The sequence below is a fragment of the Spea bombifrons genome, chromosome 1 (genome assembly GCF_027358695.1).
Source record: "Spea bombifrons isolate aSpeBom1 chromosome 1, aSpeBom1.2.pri, whole genome shotgun sequence".
Taxonomy (NCBI): Eukaryota; Metazoa; Chordata; class Amphibia; order Anura; family Pelobatidae; genus Spea; species Spea bombifrons.
The window spans coordinates 159,567,810-159,587,953 of NC_071087.1; the positions used below are offsets into that span (position 1 = coordinate 159,567,810).

General features: G+C 42.1%; 1 protein-coding gene across 1 annotated transcript in view; it reads left to right on the plus strand.

Moving 5' to 3' along the window:
• The first annotated feature begins 1,032 nt into the window (after positions 1-1,032).
• The window catches only part of ZBTB7C (zinc finger and BTB domain containing 7C), a 44,515-nt gene continuing 25,403 nt past the window's right edge, over positions 1,033-20,144 (plus strand). The window contains exon 1 of the mRNA XM_053448242.1: positions 1,033-1,053. The gene's annotated coding sequence lies outside the window, so the exon portion shown is untranslated. The remainder of the gene's footprint in view (positions 1,054-20,144) is intronic.

Here is a 20,144-nt window from a genome sequence, read left to right on the forward strand (position 1 = left end):
CAGGACAGAGGACTGAGAGCTGTAGTTGGTGGCCCATATCCTGTCAGGGGTGACTTGCATAAGTAAATAAGTAGCGACGCGTCCTTAAAAGGTGGAGAATCGAGATATGAAGTCATATCCACAGCAGTAAGGACAGCGACGCAGAGAAGATGACTGGTGGTGCTGCCCTGGGTTAGGCCTAGGGCTGCGACAGAGGTATATATACACACATGCATGTATAAAGCTATATAGAGTATATATATATATATATATATATATATATTTACTTGTACGAGTGTCTAAATAACCCTTTATTTTTTCTAATCTTATATGATGTTTTCTTTATAAATCATAAAAGATGCACATCTAAAGACAAGTCACGGCTTTAATTGTATAAAGGGGTGTTTTTAGTTATTAAGCAAGATTTGCTGCGTTCATCCCAAACAGGAAAATATTATCAGCGCTGACAATAGCCACTTAAGAATGTATCAAGAATAAGAATAAGCATTTGCCCATAGAACTGACATACTCCCTGTCACAGGAAGCACTCCCTGCTCACACTTCCCAGACAGGAAGTGTCTGTGGAACCAACCTCCTGATAAAAGGTGAAGTTTTGCCTTTTTGAAGGATATTTGTCTATTCAGGGGTTAACCAATTAGTGGGTAAAGGAGCATTGGCCCTGTTTGGGCCCCGGCCAGCTGAACAATCAGTAGCTTGGCTAGCACATGATATGGATGAAATGTTAGCCTCTACAAAGTGCTATCATTATGTGTGTTTAAGATACTTTTAACGTTCTGGGCAAACCTTTTTGAAAATTACAATTAAAGATAATGTTGGTTATGATCATGTGACACATGGAAGGGCATTGGATAGACTTGGTGTAGAATTTTTGGAAGTAGGTGGGGGGATATTGCCCAATTTCAATAGTGCGTTATGAGAAATCCAGTACTATTTTACATGTATTTATTGATATGTTTCTACATTTTTAAGGGTAATCTTTAAGGAAAACTAGAGTCGAAGCTGAGGATTTCCAGGGTGGGAGGAACTCGTCAGCTTCTGCGTTCCTGGGATAAGGTAAGGAGAATATTTATCCCGTAAAAAAACCCAAGTGGAATAGTAAAATGTTTCGCATAACAATATTCACTTAATAAAACTACCTATAACTTTTTTTGTAATCATTTTTGTCAAGCAGCGTAATGAATGTGGAAATTTTACTTAAGTTTGCGTTTTTAATATGTAAATTATTACATAGAATTATTTCCTGTATGGAACCTTAAAATGTAAATGTATTCACTGCTGCAGACATTCTTTACTCGTTGGAGTTAGAAAATGAGACTTCTGTCTAAAGAAGCTCCTCCTCTGGCTACCTAAACTACAACCAGGAAGTGGAAGCAGGAAGCATACTTCTGTACATACTCAGTACATTACATTATATTACATTTATTTATAAAGCCCCGGCAGATTCTCAGAAGCCCGGGTGGTTTGCCTCAGTACAGTTTAGCATTCCACCCAGAATTATCCCGTACTGACAGGTCGCCAGGCCCTTCAACCGGCAGGCAGGCTGCCACCAGCCAGCACTTTGGTCCCAGGCGACAAACACTCACCAGAAGGAGAGAGGCGCACTCTCGGCGGCCAACTCCATCCACAGCGACCCCCACCTTTACCTGCCTACACCTGAGCCTCCACACTGTTGGGATCTTCTGAGTCCCTGTCCACTCAGCTTGGGGCTCAACCTCTCGTTAGGTGGTTCACGGCTGAAGGACGTCTGCAGTGAGTGCTCGTCTCCAGCACTCTGGCACTGCGTCAGAAGATATATAGACACTGAATTTAAAGAAAAATCAAGATTTAGCAATAATCTGAGCTCCCAAAGACCACTGGGGTGAATGCCATCAGGACCTCGTGGCTTATCTTAAGTCTCTTCGCTCGGTTTTTGAGTTAGTCACTTACCTAGTACCATGTCATTTTTTTTGTGAAGGCGTCATTGTCGGCCCTTCATTTACACCACGATAGTCAATTCAGGTCCTCATACGCAGACTGACTCCCGAGTCCTCGACCACAGTTTATAGACAATCATTATATATATAAATCAAAAAAAGCATTACAATTTTAGGGCGAAATGCTCCGTTTTTCATGCTTGCATTATTCCCATGTCTAGTATCTCTGTTTTGAAGTTCCCATTTAATATTGTGACTAATGTGCGTTTAATGCGTGTCTTTTCCGGAGAGAAGTCAGTCTGTTTTATCTTGTTTATAGCTTGTTTAAGGATATTCCCCCGTTTTCTCATGGCTTGACCTGCGCGCCGCGATGTGTTGGAGTATTTTTCTCATAGCCTTTATATTTTCCAGTCCTACGCGTTACGCCCGGTGCACGCGATGTGTTTGGAACTCGTATGTGTGGTAAAATTGGATTACTTCCATTTGTGGCTATGTATTCTCTTTCACGCTATACATGATCAGGCGATAGATTATCGGATTAAGGATAATTGTCGCAGAAAAGAATCCTGCAGACCCTGGTAATTAAACAAAAGGACCCCAGGAGTCTGGGTAGAATCTTCCGCACCAGTGAATGAATTCCTCTTAGGATAAGACTACTTAAACATTGGCTGTTGACAGAGGAGAGATCGAGCTCAAATATGGGATATGTCTATCTGCTCCCCGATCTACTAAACTCCTCAACTCCTTATCATACTGCCTGTGGGAAACAAAGGAATGGCTCTGTCTCCATTACCCAGCCAGACTCTCTGACTAATGAAAGTCTATGGAGGAACAGACTTCATTAGCATTGCCATAAAGCATCAGCTCAGTGTGGTGTTTGAGCCGGGAAAGTCACCCAAAATATCACATGACTGACAGCAACGGCGCCTCCAGGTCTGCAGATAAAGGGAGTTTATTTTAACTAAATGAAATATTTATTTTTTCTCAGGCCCACTGACATTTCTGTTTACAGCGCTGGGGTTATATTTCTGTATACAGCGCTGGGGGTTATATTACTGTATACAGCGCTGGGGGTTATATTTCTGTATACAGCGCTGGGGGTTATTACTGTATACAGCGCTGGGGGTTATATTTCTGTATACAGCGCTGGGGGTTATATTACTGTATACAGCGCTGGGGGTTATATTACTGTATACAGCGCTGGGGGTTATATTACTGTATACAGGGCTGGGGGTTATTACTGTATACAGCACTGGGGGGTTATTACTGTATACAGCACGGGGGGTTATATTACTGTATACAGCGCTGGGGGTTATATTACTGTATACAGCGCTGGGGGTTATATTTCTGTATACAGCGCTAGGGGTTATATTACTGTATACAGCACTGGGGTTATATTACTGTATACAGCGCTGGGGGTTATATTACTGTATACAGGGCTGGGGGTTATTACTGTATACAGCACTGGGGGTTATTACTGTATACAGCACGGGGGGTTATATTACTGTATACAGCGCTGGGGGTTATATTACTGTATACAGCGCTGGGGGTTATATTTCTGTATACAGCGCGGGGGGTTATATTACTGTATACAGCGCGGGGGGTTATATTACTGTATACAGCGCTGGGGGTTATATTACTGTATACAGCGCTGGGGGTTATATTACTGTATACAGCACTGGGGGGTTATATTACTGTATACAGCGCTGGGGGTTATATTACTGTATACAGCGCTGGGGGGTTCTTTTACTGTATACAGCACTGGGGGGGTTATATTACTGTATACAGCGCTGGGGGTTATTACTGTATACAGCACTGGGGTATATTTTTTCTATGTCATCATCCCTAATACTGTATAATAATTCGGCCTGGTATATGAATATCGGTGAAACGGGTTTGTCAACGGAATGAAATAATGCGGTTTACTCTGCCTTGGGGGTTTTACGCGTCACAAGTTCTGTTTTTGGGGAATAAGAAAACGAGCTGCTCCTGACTCTCGTTACGGCAGCAGGGTCATAAATAATGTAACAGAGGTGCCTCGGACAGAAAGGAGTCTTAAGGAACACATCGCAGGACTCAGGACTTCGGATCTTCATTGAAATGTACACACAAGGTCACAGGCTGCTCCAGTCAATTCCACCTGTCACCCAGAATAGGGATTTATCCCTTGAGCTAAAATAGAGAGATTTATATACCTTATAGTCCTCGGGGAATTTTTTTGCTGACAAAGTCAGCATTTTTTGAAACATTGCTTAAAGTGTCTTTGAGAACTTTTTTATTTTTGAAATGATAAAAATAACCTTTTCTCCAGCATATCTTTTTACATAAATTCTAAAAAGAAATATAGAACACAAATATTCCATCATCCAGAACTGGATTAAAATTAATATGGGCTCATAGCAGAAGATGTTGGGTGATTAAGACTGAGCCATTCTATTTTTTCCCCCACAGGCAGTATGATAAGGAGTCTGGGTGTTTGTCTAGTAGATTGGGACTCATACAAATGGCTGATATGCAGCAGCCTGAAAACAGTATAGTATTGGGCAAAAACTGGAACTAGTTTAAAAAAAAAAGCTCAATATTTTTAAAAATATATTTTTATTCTGAAGCTAGTAAAAAAAAAATTATTCTGAGCTCACCTTTTAAACCACAAAACATAGATGAACACTATTGAACAGACTGGGCATGGCACGTTAAGGCGGTGGCTGCAGCGCATGACTTTCTTTCTGCTCACGAAGACAGAATGGCCGATTGGGTGAGTATGTAATGATGTTGGTCAGCGGCCCACCAGGGATTACGCCTCCATCTTTAAAATCCCCTTACTGTATAAGCCTCTACCACTTCTGATGGGAGGCTGTTCTACTTATCAACCAACATCTTGGAGACGTTAGACCTTCTTACATACTTTTCATGTTTTATCAGCATCTTAGCAACAATTTAACAAGCCTAGTTTTTAAAAAGGGTCTCTAACTTCACATTTTATGAGATCTACTTTTGATTAATGAACAATTTCAAGAGCCACTATAAAGTCTGCATTTTTTAGATTAAGGATACATTTTATTCATTTTTATTTTTTGTTTTATTAGTTATGCTTTTAAATTGAGTTGGTTATATTTCCTAGTGAAGGTTAGTCGTGCAAGAACAGACACACATATGCATGTAATGTGCACTTTTCAGACCGGCCACTAGGAGCGCTGTAGTCACATCTATTTCACCAATAGACAAAAGTTATTATTTGTGATGAGATGGAACATTATGTATTATATGAGAAAATCATGTTTCCTATTTGAAACCAGCCCTGCCTCTACTGGGCCCCAGAGCTGAATAACAACCCCATGGCCCCCTATATAGGACATCAGACTAAGGGGGGCGCCGTCCCTGCACGCATGCAGTAAAAGGAAGCTCCTGTGGGCATTTGTGGCTCTTCTGCCAAAGACAAAACAGTCTTTAGATCAGAATCACGAGAAACAATTCATAAAAGTATCACATTAATGTTTCAAATGTATCATCTTTTTAAGGGTTTGAGTCGGATCATAATTGCAAATTATAATTATAATTGCAAAATATTTTAGCAAAAATTGCGCCTTTTTTTAATAGTTAAAAATATTTTTTTTTAAACGAACTGGCTGAGGTTGAGAATATATCCTGAAAAGGCAGAGAAAATGCATATTTTATGTTATGTTGATAAATGTTCGAGTCCCTTTAGGCAAAGCACCTCCCTTTTCTAGGTAAACCAATGTTATACTGCACAGGGGGGGGGGAAGACATAAATTAGATGATTTCAGACCCTTTTATTTTATAGGGAGCCTGCATTTCTTAATCCAAACATTTGATTACAGGGGGTGGTTAGCATCTTCAGATCCGGGAGTAAGTAAAAAGCTAACATACACATTGTGATACATACTTAAACGCAAGCTAACACACACACACACACGCACATCCTAACACATTCTCTCACACACATTCATTCTAACACCCTCACCTTGGCCAGGCTGCCTCTGTTAGCCTTAACAGCTGATTGGCAGGCTTCTAGCCAATGCTCTGAACCCAGTCATTCTACTTCCCACCCCTTATAAAGGGTATTCTCTGTCTTGTTTCCATTGTGTTATTGTCTATTCCATTAAATTATCATTGTCATGAATACAAGACAGGTAAAAAGGGCAGGCTAAATGGGCTGAATGGTTGGCTAGGGAAGGGTCATATCAGATGATGATTTAGTTCCTTTTAAATTTGTAGAAGTAAATGAAGGACATCACCCTCTTTCCATAATTCCACGCTTCGGCAGGCCCCGGACACCGTTTTTTTTGTTGTGTAATAGGAAACAGGTCTACACAACATTGCTACACTAAAGCGATCTTCTTCTTTAGAAACGTGGTTTGACAGCTCCATCGGCGCTATAAACCCTTAACTGGGGTTTTCATACGTAACTAAATAAAACGCGCTCAAAACTTATTTCAGATCATCTCTTTAGTGTTGTAGGTTGGTTTTTGTTGTTGTTTTTTTTTTTTTAAACATAAAAGGCTATACGTGAATGTTTTGCGCCATACCTGACTTTTGTACCAAATTCAAGTCATTTATGCACCTGGTGTTGTGAAAATGAAGATAATGTTCTCATAAATCAGAAACAGCTGACAAAAAAGAGTCCTAAACACAGGACTCAATGCCAACGAGATACGCCCAACGGCAAATTAATGCCCTATCGATCACAGCTAATTACGAAGTTTGTTATCTTACAGAAGCAGTAAAGTCAAAGTTTTGTGACTTTGTGACCTACTAATCAATTTATAAAGCCGTTCCCTGCTGTTTTATTATACATTATTGGGGCTTTTAGGGCTGTAGAACCCTGCGATCCCCTCATACCCAGCAAACATTCTGAGCGCCTAGAAAAGAGGGGCTCCAGGGGAGGAAAAAGGGGCATCAGGGATTTGGACTCAAATAGGGCCGGACCGGCGATGGCATGAGTGCGGCTGACGCCTGGATATGCGCAGTTGCGTGCTATGTTTTTATGCTTATCGGTATATCACTTTGTGAGCTTGTGGCGCTGTTGCCTAGTGGCCCACCAGTTGGCCAGTCCGGGCCTGGACCTAAAGTCGGACTGGCCCTCCAAATTAAAGCCCGGGGGCCCTGTAGCCTTAAGGGCCCTCTTTCTCCATGCGCTCTATCTTTGTAGCTAGCAGCTGCTTCAAAGGGCCACCTTGTGCCCGAGAAGCCTTGAGGCCCCCTTTAAAACCCAGTAGCCCCGCACAGACCTACTTGCTAAAACTTGATTTTGAATTCCTTTTTACCTACATCGCGTCCGTCCTCCTTTTTCGTGCAAATTGAATTTTTTTTTCTTTTTCTTAAAAAATTTGTAAATATGCAAATTAAATGCCCGCCGCGGTAAAATATGATATAATTGGACGGGGTCTGATTCCTGAAGTGACTGCTGAATAAAATCCAAGAGGTGCAGCTGGCCCTATCACCCCAACCCCCCCCACCCTCGATATCCTGGGTGGGTTACGATGTCAAAGATCTTACTGTGTGAAAATGTGTAGGAGAGGTTCAGATAAACATTCCAGCCTGGGGAGAAAGATTGGGACGGAGGAAGAGCGAGGGGGAGGAAGGACATGGAGTTTTTATATATATATATATTATTTTTTTTCCTAAAATAAGGGTGGTCGTGGTTACCAAACGTTCCAAATTCCGTCCGCCTTTGACGTTGGGTACGATTTAACAAAAAGTTGATACCATCCAGAAAAAAGTTGCCGGCACTTAAAGGGTGTTTTCTTAGTAAGCCATGATCGTAATACTATTTATATAAAAGTATTAATAATACCTACAGCTTTTTTTCTTCTTTATGTACTTACTAAGCTTGGTGCACCTACCGAAGGAGGAGGTGTCTTGTATGTTTTGGTGTTGATTCTATGAATTTTGGGTTTATGAGAACTTTGAGTAAGGATTAATACTTTTGTAGTATTGTTGAGCGTCTAAACCCTTTTCCAGAAATATATTTTTGTAATCAAGTAAAATTTTGGCCCACTCGTATTTTTTAATTATTTTATCTTAATTGTCATGTGACACAAAAATAGACAGGTCGTTGTCATGGAAACCAAAACACATCTTAAAGCGGTTCCGTGTTTAAACCTTCAGACGAAGCAATAAAATAGCTGACCTGCTTCAGGCTTATTAGCTGAAGATATTATAGAGTTGGTATTTTGTCTAATTGAGACAGCATCCTTATTTTGTTGGTATGGTGACAAAGCCTTTAAGCCTATCAGTGCCATTCCTTATTGTCACGTGACTAGGATAGAAATCTGCATTCCCTGAGAAAGTAGGATTGGGGCAGATTTGGGGATAATTAAAGGATTATTTCTGGGCCAGGACAGGACAATACACCTACTTTATCCCCTGCGATGAAGTCAAATGCTGTTATATGACATCAAACTGATGTGCTTCATTACATCACAAACCAATACATTATTCTGGAAATCCATTAAAACGTTGTAAACCCATTGGTAATGAACACAGCTCTCTAAGACCACCAGACATAAATGATTTCGGAGCAAAGGGTGAAAGGTGGTCTAATCGCCATAACAACCAGTCAGGAGGATTGCTGTTTGGACAATTCCATTGGTTCCTATGGTGATAAGACCACCTTTCCAGGCCCTATTGAGTGTTACTTAGTGGCTACCTAGGCAGGCACATGGAAACCACAAGGTTTTAAACTGAAGGTGAATATTTAGAGGTCTAGGCTTAACACTGGTATTAATATTATTAGTGGATATTTTCAAGAAAAATTTAATATTTTAGCCATTATCTTATTAATTTAGGTTTGTAAATGTAGTTGTCATGGTAATTGCTAGTAAACACTATTGCAAGTCTTTTAGCCACAAAGTGAGTATCATCGGCAAACCTAGGGACTTTCTGGCATCGGCTGCCCGGTGCCCCTCCTTGTGGGATGCGAGTAGGAGGTCCCAATGATGTCGTTGGGTGACCCCCGTTGATGTCGTTGGGTGGCCCCGTTGATGTCGTTGGGTGACCCCGTTGACTTTGTTGGGTGGCCCCATTGACATCGTTGGGTGGCCCCGTTGACTTCGTTGGGTGACCCCGTTGACTTTGTTGGGTGGCCCCATTGACATCGTTGGGTGGCCCCGTTGACTTCGTTGGGTGGCCCCGTTGACTTTATTGGGTGGCTCTGTTGACTTTGTTGGGTGGCCCCATTGACGTCGCTGGACACTATTGATGGGGAAGTGGATGGGGAGGGTGCGGAGTTTCCCAGTAGTGATCCAGAGACCCGGAGAAGCCGGAAAGAGTTCCCAGGTATGAGCGTGTGTGCACTGCTTCAATGGCCTAAAATAATTACGGCTCACAAACGTAATACTTAACCTGATGTTGGAAGGTTCTGTAACTCATTGATCTTCCAGAGCAGAGCAAGTTATTATTTCTCAGAATGACGGCACAACTTCACAGCTGGCTGCTCATTATTACTCAGTTAACAGTGGGCTGCAATGACAACATTTTATCATTTAGGAAATAAACACAACAGCCGAGTGGGATACTTTAATGTCGCTTTATTAGTACGTTAGATCGGTGTCCAAGGTCACGTCGGTCTTTATTTTTTTTTTATAGCTGCTTCGGATAAAAGTTGGGATTCCATAAATACAAATAAAGATGGGAGTGGAACACAATGTTATAAATTAACCCAAAGCAAACATTACGATTTTAGTGACTTCATAGCCAAGTATCTCCCTTTTATCCGACGGTAAAAATGCCCATTCTTCCCCGGTTCCTAGTCCTTAAGAAGCCTCTTTTTGTCTCATTTAAAAATTAAAGGTCCCAACACTTACTTTGGAAGTCATTTTAAAAAACAACTCTTTTTTAGAGTAACCCTGGGCCAATTTGAAGGCGTTCCCTATAATTGAATTTTTCTACTTAATTTGCTTTGTTATAGCACTTTATACTCTTTCCAATTCCATGATGCAGTATTTTTGTGAACTTGTGCCCAGAAAGCGACTCTCCGTTCCAGGTGAGGTCTAACTAAAGATTTATATAACTGGCAGCGGACATCACCTCCTGCTGGAACAATATCGACATTTTAACAAACTGTTACATTCAACTCCATCAATAATATCTGTAAACTTGGGCCATGACTTTAATTCTTGGCATGTTCCTGCCTGCCATTTTTACAACTAAATCAGTCTCTGGGAACAAAACACAAAACTCTGCAGTTTTTTTTATTCCTAGTATCGGATTAAAAATAGGTTTTCAAAAATATTCCTCTGTTTTCTTTTTTTTTTTAAAGTTGTAGTTTTTGCATAATATGTTTTCAGGCAGCTCCATATCAGCCATTTGTATGAGATCTCACTCTGTAATCTGAGCCGAATCCACTAGACAAACACCCCGACTCCTTATCATACTTCCTGTGGGAAATAATAGAATGGCTCAGTCCTAATCACATGGCTGGACACTCAGACTAATAAAAGTCTATGTGGGAGCGGACTTCATTAGCATTGCCATAAAGCTCAGTGTGGTGTCTGACCCGGGAAAGTCACCCAAAATATCACATGACTGACTGGGGGGTTATATTACTGTATACAGCGCTGGGGGGGTTGTATTACTGTATACAGCGCTGGGGGGTTATATTACTGTATACAGCGCTGGGGGGGTTATATTGCTATATACAGAGCTGGGGGTTATATTACCGTATACAGCGCTGGGGAGTTATATTACTGTATAAAGCGCTGGGGGTTATATTACTGTATACAGTGCTGGGGGTTATATTACTGTATACAGCGCTGGGGGTTATATTACTGTATACAGCGCTGGGGGTTATATTACTGTATACAGTGCTGGGGGTTATATTACTGTATACAGCGCTGGGGGGGTTATATTACTGTATACAGCGCTGGAGGTTATATTACTGTATACAGCGCTGGGGGGTTATATTACTGTATACAGCGCTGGGGGGTTATATTACTGTATACAGCGCTGGGGGTTATATTACTGTATACAGCGCTGGGGGGGTTATATTACTGTATACAGTGCTGGGGAGTTATATTACTGTATACAGTGCTGGGGGTTATATTACTGTATACAGTGCTGGGGTTATATTACTGTATACAGCGCTGGGGGGTTATCTTACTGTATACAGCGCTGGAGGTTATATTACTGTATACAGCGCTGGGGGTTATATTACTGTATACAGTGCTGGGGGTTATATTACTGTATACAGCGCTGGGGGTTATATTACTGTATACAGCGCTGGGGTTATATTACTGTATACAGTGCTGGGGGTTATATTACTGTATACAGTGCTGGGGGTTATATTACTGTATACAGCGATGGGGGTTATATTACTGTATACAGTGCTGGGGGTTATATTACTGTATACAGTGCTGGGGGTTATATTACTGTATACAGCGCTGGGGGTGTTATATTGCTGTATACAGTGCTGGGGGCTTATATTACTGTATACAGCGCTGGGGGTTATATTACTGTATACAGTGCTGGGGGTTATATTACTGTATACAGAGCTGGGGGTTATATTACTGTATACAGCGCTGGGGGTTATATTACTGTATACAGCACTGGGGGGTTATATTACTGTATACAGCGCTGGGGGTTATATTACTGTATACAGCACTGGGGGGTTATATTACTGTATACAGCGCTGGGGGTTATATTACTGTATACAGCACTGGGGGGTTATATTACTGTATACAGCGCCGGGGGTTATATTACTGTATACAGCACTGGGGGGTTATATTACTGTATACAGCGCTGGGGGTTATATTACTGTATACAGCGCTGGGGGGTTATATTACTGTATACAGCGCTGGGGGGTTATATTACTGTATACAGCGCTGGGGGTTATATAACTGTATACAGCCCTGGGGGTTATATTATTGTATACAGCGCTGGGGGTTATATTATTGTATACAGCGCTGGGGGTTATATTACTGTATACAGTGCTGGGGGTTATATTACTGTATACAGCGCTGGGGGTTATATTACTGTATACAGTGCTGGGGGTTATATTACTGTATACAGCGCTGGGGGGTTATATTACCGTATACAGCCCTGGGGGTTATATTATTGTATACAGCGCTGGGGGTTATATTATTGTATACAGCGCTGGGGTTTGCTGTATTGTGAAGAAAATGAATGTTTTTAGCCCATCTCCTTGTTCTTTACCGAGGAAGTAACTGAGGTTTGTTAATTGAAATGCAGAGATAGATGCTTCTCAGAATGATTAGAGTTGGGCTGGGAGAGCGAGAGGTGAACAATTTGCTGATAGCAGTGATTCCGGTCGCCCGCTGATCCCCGGGGTTTAATTGTACAGGTGGACTAGCGAGGCCTCGTGCCAAATATTTTTGGTTTAGCGAGGGAGTGGAAGGAGTGAATTCTTCTAACCACTCCCAGGAAAGATCTGCTTCACTCACACAAATCAATGACGGTTTCCAGTCGGCTTCACACACCCTACAGCCGCTTCACTGCTATTTTTTCCCACTTTTAGTAAAAAAAAAATAAAAAAAAAAAATAGCAGCTTCAGAAAGTCGATTCGCTGGAAGCAGAGCAGCCGGACTCTTAAAGGTCAGTCTTCACCTCCACTGAGTCTGTAATTTAGAATATTGATGAATATTAATGGGTAAATTAGATTAATAGAGATTTATTGATCATGCTTAGAATAATGGATACTCTGGTTTGGGAACTTGAAATGAGATTCATCAACAAGTAGGATCTGCTTAGTCTTATTGTCGATTCTGTGTTTGTGTGTGTCTGTGTAGGTGTGTCTGCTGGTGTGTGTATGTGTATGTGTATGTTGGTGTGTGTGTGTGTGTTCATGTGTGTGTTGGTGTGTCTCTGTAGGTGTATTGGTGTGTGTATGTTTGTGTGTTCATGTGTGTGTGTTGGTGTGTCTGTAGGTGTAATGGTGTGTGTATGTGTGTGTGTGTTCATGTGTGTTGGTGTGTCTGTAGGTGTATTGGTGTGTGTATGTCTGTGTGTTCATGTGTGTGTTGGTGTGTCTCTGTAGGTGTATTGGTGTGTGTATGTTTGTGTGTTCATGTGTGTGTGTTGGTGTGTCTCTGTAGGTGTATTGGTGTGTGTATGTGTGTGTGTTCATGCGTGTGTTGGTGTGCATTTGTATACGGATCCCTAAGTGGCAAACACACAGCTGAACAAAGCACTCAATTACAACTTATTTATTCCTACTTTTGCACCATTTGTGTTTGCTATATAGAGGATGGATTGGAAATTCTACCCCAATTCCGCATTTCATCACATTCTGACACTTGGATACATCTGAATTTTGCAATAAGACATTCCACGCCGTGATTGAGATGCACTTAAGTGGCTGATCTGTAGCACTTTTACCTCTTTTGTAATCTAACCCCTAGATTGTAAGCTCTATGAGCACGGCTTTCCTTACTTTTTGCCGGCTGTTGTGTGATGCGCTACTTGTTGAGTGTTTTTTATCCATTGTACAGCGCTGCAGAATAGGAGGGCGCTATATACATTATTAGATAATAATAATGAGCTGCATTGGTTGGGATCAGCGTGCCTTATCATCAGTCAGCGGCTGGAGGAGCGAGATGAAGGTTTGGATGGGAGTTCTGGGTAGATCGTTGATACATTGTAACTGATGATGGTGATAACAGTAATGATGATGACTGCAGCAGGGGGACTAATGCTTTGGGTTTGCCCCCGAGTGTCAGGAGTATTAACCTCACAGTTGGGGTGAAGGGGTAGATTCTTGGGTAGATTCATGCGTTCTGTAGCCACCTTCTTCTTATTCTGCTGTTATTTAATGTATCACAGCTGAAACCCCTACTTGAATACAGGTGACGTAATTCACTGTTCACCTCCTGACAATCAAGAAGTTATGGTTTTCATAAGGACATTTCACCAACAGTGAGGCTCCACAATGTAGAACCCTGCGATACCTTCATACCTAACAATCATTCTGAGCTCCTAGAAAAAGAGGGGCATCAGGGGAGGAAAAAAAGCATCAGGGAAGGGGCACCGAGATTTGGGGCTTATGAGAGACTGGCCCTCTTCTCTTGGGAATTATGGGATCTTCATACCTCCCAGCTGGAGGGTTGGGAATTAGAAGTGAAGAATGTTTCCTAAAGGAATATCAATGATTAAAGATAGATGAAAGATATTACCCCGGAGAACGGGCAATAAGTTGATAAATCTGTGACCCCTGTGGCTATATGTTAATAATAATTATAGTCCGGTGTATCCTATTTACATAAGTCAACAAAAGTAACATTTATTTAGTGGAATATATAACATTTTATATTTATTGTTTCAAAACTCCCTGTTTTTGCACTTTGGGTGTGTACCTCCCTGATGGCAACCTTTTTTTGGGCCCTAAATCCTCTTTCCTCCCCTGACCTTTATAGGAAAGTCAGTGAGCTCGGCAGGAATAATGCTCGGGGTCAGGATAAACCAGAGCTTTGGGGGCTGGTTTGGTTTGGAGCCTTATATCTGGCTTGGTATGGATTATCAGGGAGGGAGGAGAGCAGGTTGGAGGTGAGCTGTCAGATGGAAGCGGAGAGGACGTTGCTTCGCCCTACGTCTGTTGATATTACGGTTGACCCAAGTTGACCCAATTTGAATCCTCATTGGGAACTAAACTGATGAGCTGAACCTGATCTGACAAAGCTCCAGATGTGGTTTCAATGAGCTTCACCTATGGCTGTGAGTGACCCAACACCAGACTGGGACATTTTGAGGCTGGTGGCCCTTGGGTGCAGCTACTTGTATCCAGAAGACAGACATAGAAGCGTGTATCGAGCAGGAGCGCGTCCTGCATTATAATGAGTGGCAGTAATGGCGGGTGGCAGAGCTCATTGGCACCGACCCATTTGAGATTCTCGGTATGGATCTGCTCCACGGGGCTTCTGGTTTAGACCCTTTAGTTTTCCCGATGATCCCGTTGTGCGGATGACCGTATTTACGATTGAGTCCAGCACGCCGTTTCCTTGTGTTGAGTTTGGAGGAGGTTCAGGCAGCTGCTTTTGGGTTCAGTAATGTCAAACCACAAAAAATACAAGCTGTGCCTCCCCTTGGCTCTGGGGGGAGCGGACAGCTCCAGAGACAGCGTAGCAGTCTTTTTAACCTCTGAATTGCCAGTGGCACACTGCCGGCGGTAGGCAGACAAAGGCAAAAAGCAAGCTTTGTACTAGAAAGTTGTCTGAATACGCTAATATCGACCTTGTGTTTCCGGTAAACCCCTATCATACTCATCCAGCTTTATGTCTTTCCCAGCCTTTTAGCATAGAGTCTGCAACATAACGCCCTGGGGCGAGGAATCTCTAGTACGTGTTGTGCCCTCATTTGCTCTGGCGTCAGGTATGGCGCTTTTGGTGACAGCTCAGGCTACTGCTATCCCTTTTTTGTCCAAAATCTGGCTAGGAAAGGTGACGCTTACCTGTAGTGAACACCGGATTGCAGGTAAATCACACGCGAAAACGGGGCAGCCTGCAAAACTTTATGGAAGATTCTTGGTTCTTCTGCTTCAAGTAACACAAACCTGCTTGGCGCACATTGCTAAGTGCCCACTGACCATATGAATATAACATGGGGGGGGGACATCATTAAAGATACCCGGCTCTTCCGCTTCAAGTAACAAAAACTTGCTTGGCGCGCATTGCCTAGTGCCTACTGACACTAGGCAGATCGGGGGAAGGGAGGGTGTTGGAAAACTTTATGGATGATTCCCTGTTCTTCTGCTTGAAGTAACACAAACCTGCTTGGTGCACATTGCTGAGTGCCTACTGACCATATACTGTAAAAATAACATAAGTATCATCCTTACTGCAAACTATGGGGGCACTGGGTCAAAAAGATAAATAAGATTATTTTAGATTTCGGAGCCATATACCTATCCCTTACTGTATTCATTTTTACCACTTCTACTGGGAGGCCGTTCTGCTTATCTACCACCCTCTTGGCGTCGTAAAGTTAAAAAAAAAAGGTCTATTTCTTTTTCTACTTTTTTATGATGTGGGACAGGGACAGACATTGTTCCAACTTGCATCATCAATGTGACCGTAAAGCATCCTCACAGGGGTTAAAGGTAATTGAAGCTGCAGCTTCTTATAATTCAACAGAAACTGATCGTCAACTTAGATAAATATTAAGTTGAATATTAGGTAGAAAATCCCAATTTGCATATTAAGTACAATAATATACAAACCAGGCATTTATTAGAACTCATTAATTATTCTTTTAGTGAATTAACCCTTAAACTTGCACATTAATTAAATTTGCATAAACATTGACTTGCCGTTTGTAGTTTTTCATTGGTATTCACTTACATACACATATAAGACTATATTTACAACTAGTATGATCACATTGGTTTAATTTTCATTTCTGATGAAGAGACTTCTGAGGTTTTAAAAAGTTATGTGATTCTTTATCTTGTCCAATGATAATGTCTGCTTACAAAGATCCACAGAGCTTCTGTTCTCTCTTCTCACATCGCAGTTTGTTCTGTACACCTAATGCCGCAGTAGACTTACAGAGAGCTAAGGATTTGGAAAGTGGAGCCCGTTCCTCACGTGGATTCAGTATTCGAGGAGCCTCCTAAAATGTTTTTAGAGCTCATCTCAAGTGGGCAGTAAATGCATTGATGTCATCAGACTTAAGACTAGCGCCTAATTGGGGCCTTATTAAGTCTTAATGAATGTGCACGGGGGCAGGAGTGTTTCTAAAATCATTAACGGGGAAAGTCCAAGATGTTTAAAAAATAATAATATTTTGAAATCATTTATTAAATATTTCTTTTTTAACCCCTTAATGACAAACCCCGTACATGTACGGGCTCAAAATGCATTGTTTTCAATGGGTTTAGGGACCGCCCATTGTCCTTAATTGCATATCAGCCATTTGTATGATTCTCGCTCTGTTATCTGATCCCCGATCTACTAAACCCCCCGACTCCTCATCATACTGCCTGCGGGAAACAATAGAATGGCTCGGTCTTAATTACCCAGCCGGACACTTTGACTAATAAAAGTCTATGGAGAACGGACTTCATTAGCATTGCCATAAAGCATCAGCTCAGTGCGGTGTTTCAGCAGGAAAGTCACCAAAAATATCACATGACCGACAACAATGGCGGCTCCAGGTCTGCAGATAAAGGGAGATTAAGGCTCAACGAAACATATGTATTTGTCTATTGGGCTTTCCTTTTAAGATCCATATAAGCCTCAACTTCAACACAACTATTATACAACTATATCTATACCTTTCATACTATATCTGCAGAATCCCCACAAGCATCTTCAAAAGGGACACCGCATTCATTTAAAGGGACCGCATAGCTGTCATATGCAATAAAGTGCATAACACGGCGGGATTGTCCCTTTAACTAACAGTGGACCAGTCCTACGTTAGACTAGAAAAGACTGGCAATCCCTGGTAAGTGCAGGATGACCTAAGTACCCCTGGGCAATACTAAAAGGTAATTGTCATTCGGGGGTTAATATGTGTCACCCTTCTTTGTCACAGTATTTACAATTTATACTCCTCTTATGGGTCATCTGTAGTATTTGGACCTAGCAGTGTCTGGGATCAGCCTGATACTGGATGATGATGGAGATTCCTATTCTCTAAGGGCAGAAAAGAGCCAGACCTCGAGATGCTCCCAACTTGGGAGTCCCGAGCGAGGACGCACCGTAGGACACGCTATGAAGCAGCCTACGGCCCCGATGGATGCCGTTTGTAGTCCCCGTATTTACACAACGGCGTTAGGTGCTACTTGGGCGCAATAATTGTCTTCATTCCGAGCTTCATGAGGCTTCCAGGTCAGGAGCAGAAGACAGAAGACTTCTAGATGTTCAGGGGTAGGAGAGTTACTCAAATAATATTGGGTATAGCGGTGGCCGGTGGGGGTTCCCCTTTCAATAGTTAAAAGTTTATGTGGGATGATCGCAATTATTCTGCTTTACTATTTAGCAGAAACTTTACCAGTTTTGATCAGATTTCCCCCAATAAGCAGATATGCAGTGAGTGTCTCGTGAGGCACGGCAAAAAATTCCCCTGCGTTTCTGGCTAAATAATTAAATTCTGCTCCCATAGAAACATTTTTTTATTTTTTATTAATTAAATAATGCATTTCAAGCTATTCCAACTTATATTACAAACAATATTGGGGTGGGGGGGGTCACAGAATTAAACCAATCCCAATAAAACTCCAGGAACAAATAACTGGGCAAACAGTGAGGGTATTAAACATGCATGGGATAGACATACGGCTCCTGAATCTAAGACGAGACCAACGACTGATTAAGGTTTGAGTCGTTACAGCAGGAGAAACAGCGACTAGACGGGGGCCGGATGGGGCCGATCTGCTGGCAGATTCTATGTTTCCACTAGCTGATTGGCCCACACTATCTCTTTAAATCCCCCCCCCTTTCTCCTCTCTCCCCTCATCCCTGGGCAGGTAGGGATAGAAGCCACAAATAATCCTCCTTCCTAAATTCCTATCCAGGTGATTTTGTCTTAAATCGACACTTTTTCGCCGAGTCTGCAAATATGGAGAAACCTTACAGAGAAACAGCACCATGTTGTTTTTTATTTATTTTTTAAAATGCCAATTATTGGATTATTTTGGCATCAATTATTGGCAAGAATGATTTCTTTAATATGACCGATCTCACAGTAGTTTTAGTACTTTGGGAAAAAAATCATAGATTTTTTGTAGGACCCGGGACGCCGGACAGATTTGCGCGTTGTTTATGGTGCGGCTCGCGCAGGTGTCTCCGTATTCTGTTTCTTGGGGATTTGTTCGGCTAGCCGTGCCACCGCGCAGGTTCGCTCAGAGGTAGAGCTGCGGATTATTATCCTCGGGCTGGGAGCTGTAAATATGAATAGAGGGAGAGGTCGCCGGGGAGGGCTGGATGTGCCAAGTGCCAAACTCCTCCAGATAAGTCAAAGGGATTTTCTGGGTTTTTTACAAGCAGCTGAACAGAACGACAAGAAAAAAGTCGCTTGGTTTCTGGAAGAAGAGAAAAAAAAAATATACATATATTTTTTATTAATTTCTGGGCTCCCGAAATTCTTTTACTCTGCAAATAAGGCATGAAATGTAATTTAAAATATTCTATCGTGGAGCCGGCCCTTTAAAATGCCCAACCTAGAAAAAGTAAAAGAGGGCGGAAGATTCACATTTTTTTACATTATCGATATTTGATTGTTTTGCGGTGAAACGAGTGGCTGACTTTGGTAGCCAAAGGGGCCGAGCGCTGATCTAGAAGCTTCCGCTTGTCAGGTTATGTAATATACTAAGAGGGATCTCTCAACATCTTTTATTATTTCTGGTATCAGATTAAAAATATGTTTTGAAAAATATTAAGCTGTTTTTCCTTTTTTTTTTAATCGGTTGTAGTTTTTGCCCCCATAATATGATGTTTTCAGGCAGCTGCATATCAGCCATTTCTATGATTCTCGCTCTGTTATCTGACCCCCGATCTACTAAACCCCCCCAACTCCTTATCATACTGCCTGTGGGGGACAATAGAACGGCTCAGTCTTAATCACCCAGCTTGACTCTCTAACTAATGAAATTCTATAGAGGAACGGACTTCATTAGCATCGCCATAAAGCATCAGCTCAGTGTGGTGTTTGAGCCGGGAAAGTCACCCAAAATATCACATGACTGACAGCAACGGCGGCTCCAGGTCTGCAGATAAAGGGAGTTTATTCGGGGAAAATGAGATAAAAGCAGGTTTTTGCCACATTACGTTATACAGCACTGGGGGTAAATGACTATATAACAGAGCCGGGGGGGGTTGTTAGTGATGCCCACTGGGACTGGGATGCTGAGTTGGGCCAGGCCTGACGGCATTTTTTTGAGTTTTGGGAGGTTATTTAAGGGCAGGTGTCATTCGGATAGGGGGTATTTTGTGTGTCACCCTACCACAGTCGGGGCGGAAGTTTACCAGGCATATAGGGGGTGAACGGTCTGGGGGAGAGCATTTGGTGGCATTTCGGTGCAGAGGTTCCTGGCTGGTGGAGCTCGGAGCCTCGGGTCGGGGGTTGGGTATCCGGGTTTGCCCTGCGTTGGAGGTATCTGGTGAGCTTAGGGCTATTTTAGTTTTTTTGTTATTTATTAATTTTAATTATTTATGTTTATAATTTATTATTTAGCTATTCTCTTCAGTTTGGTAGCCGTTGCCCTGGTAACGCGCCTAGTTTTGATTGAGGCCGCGTGGCAATGGCTCGGTTGAATAA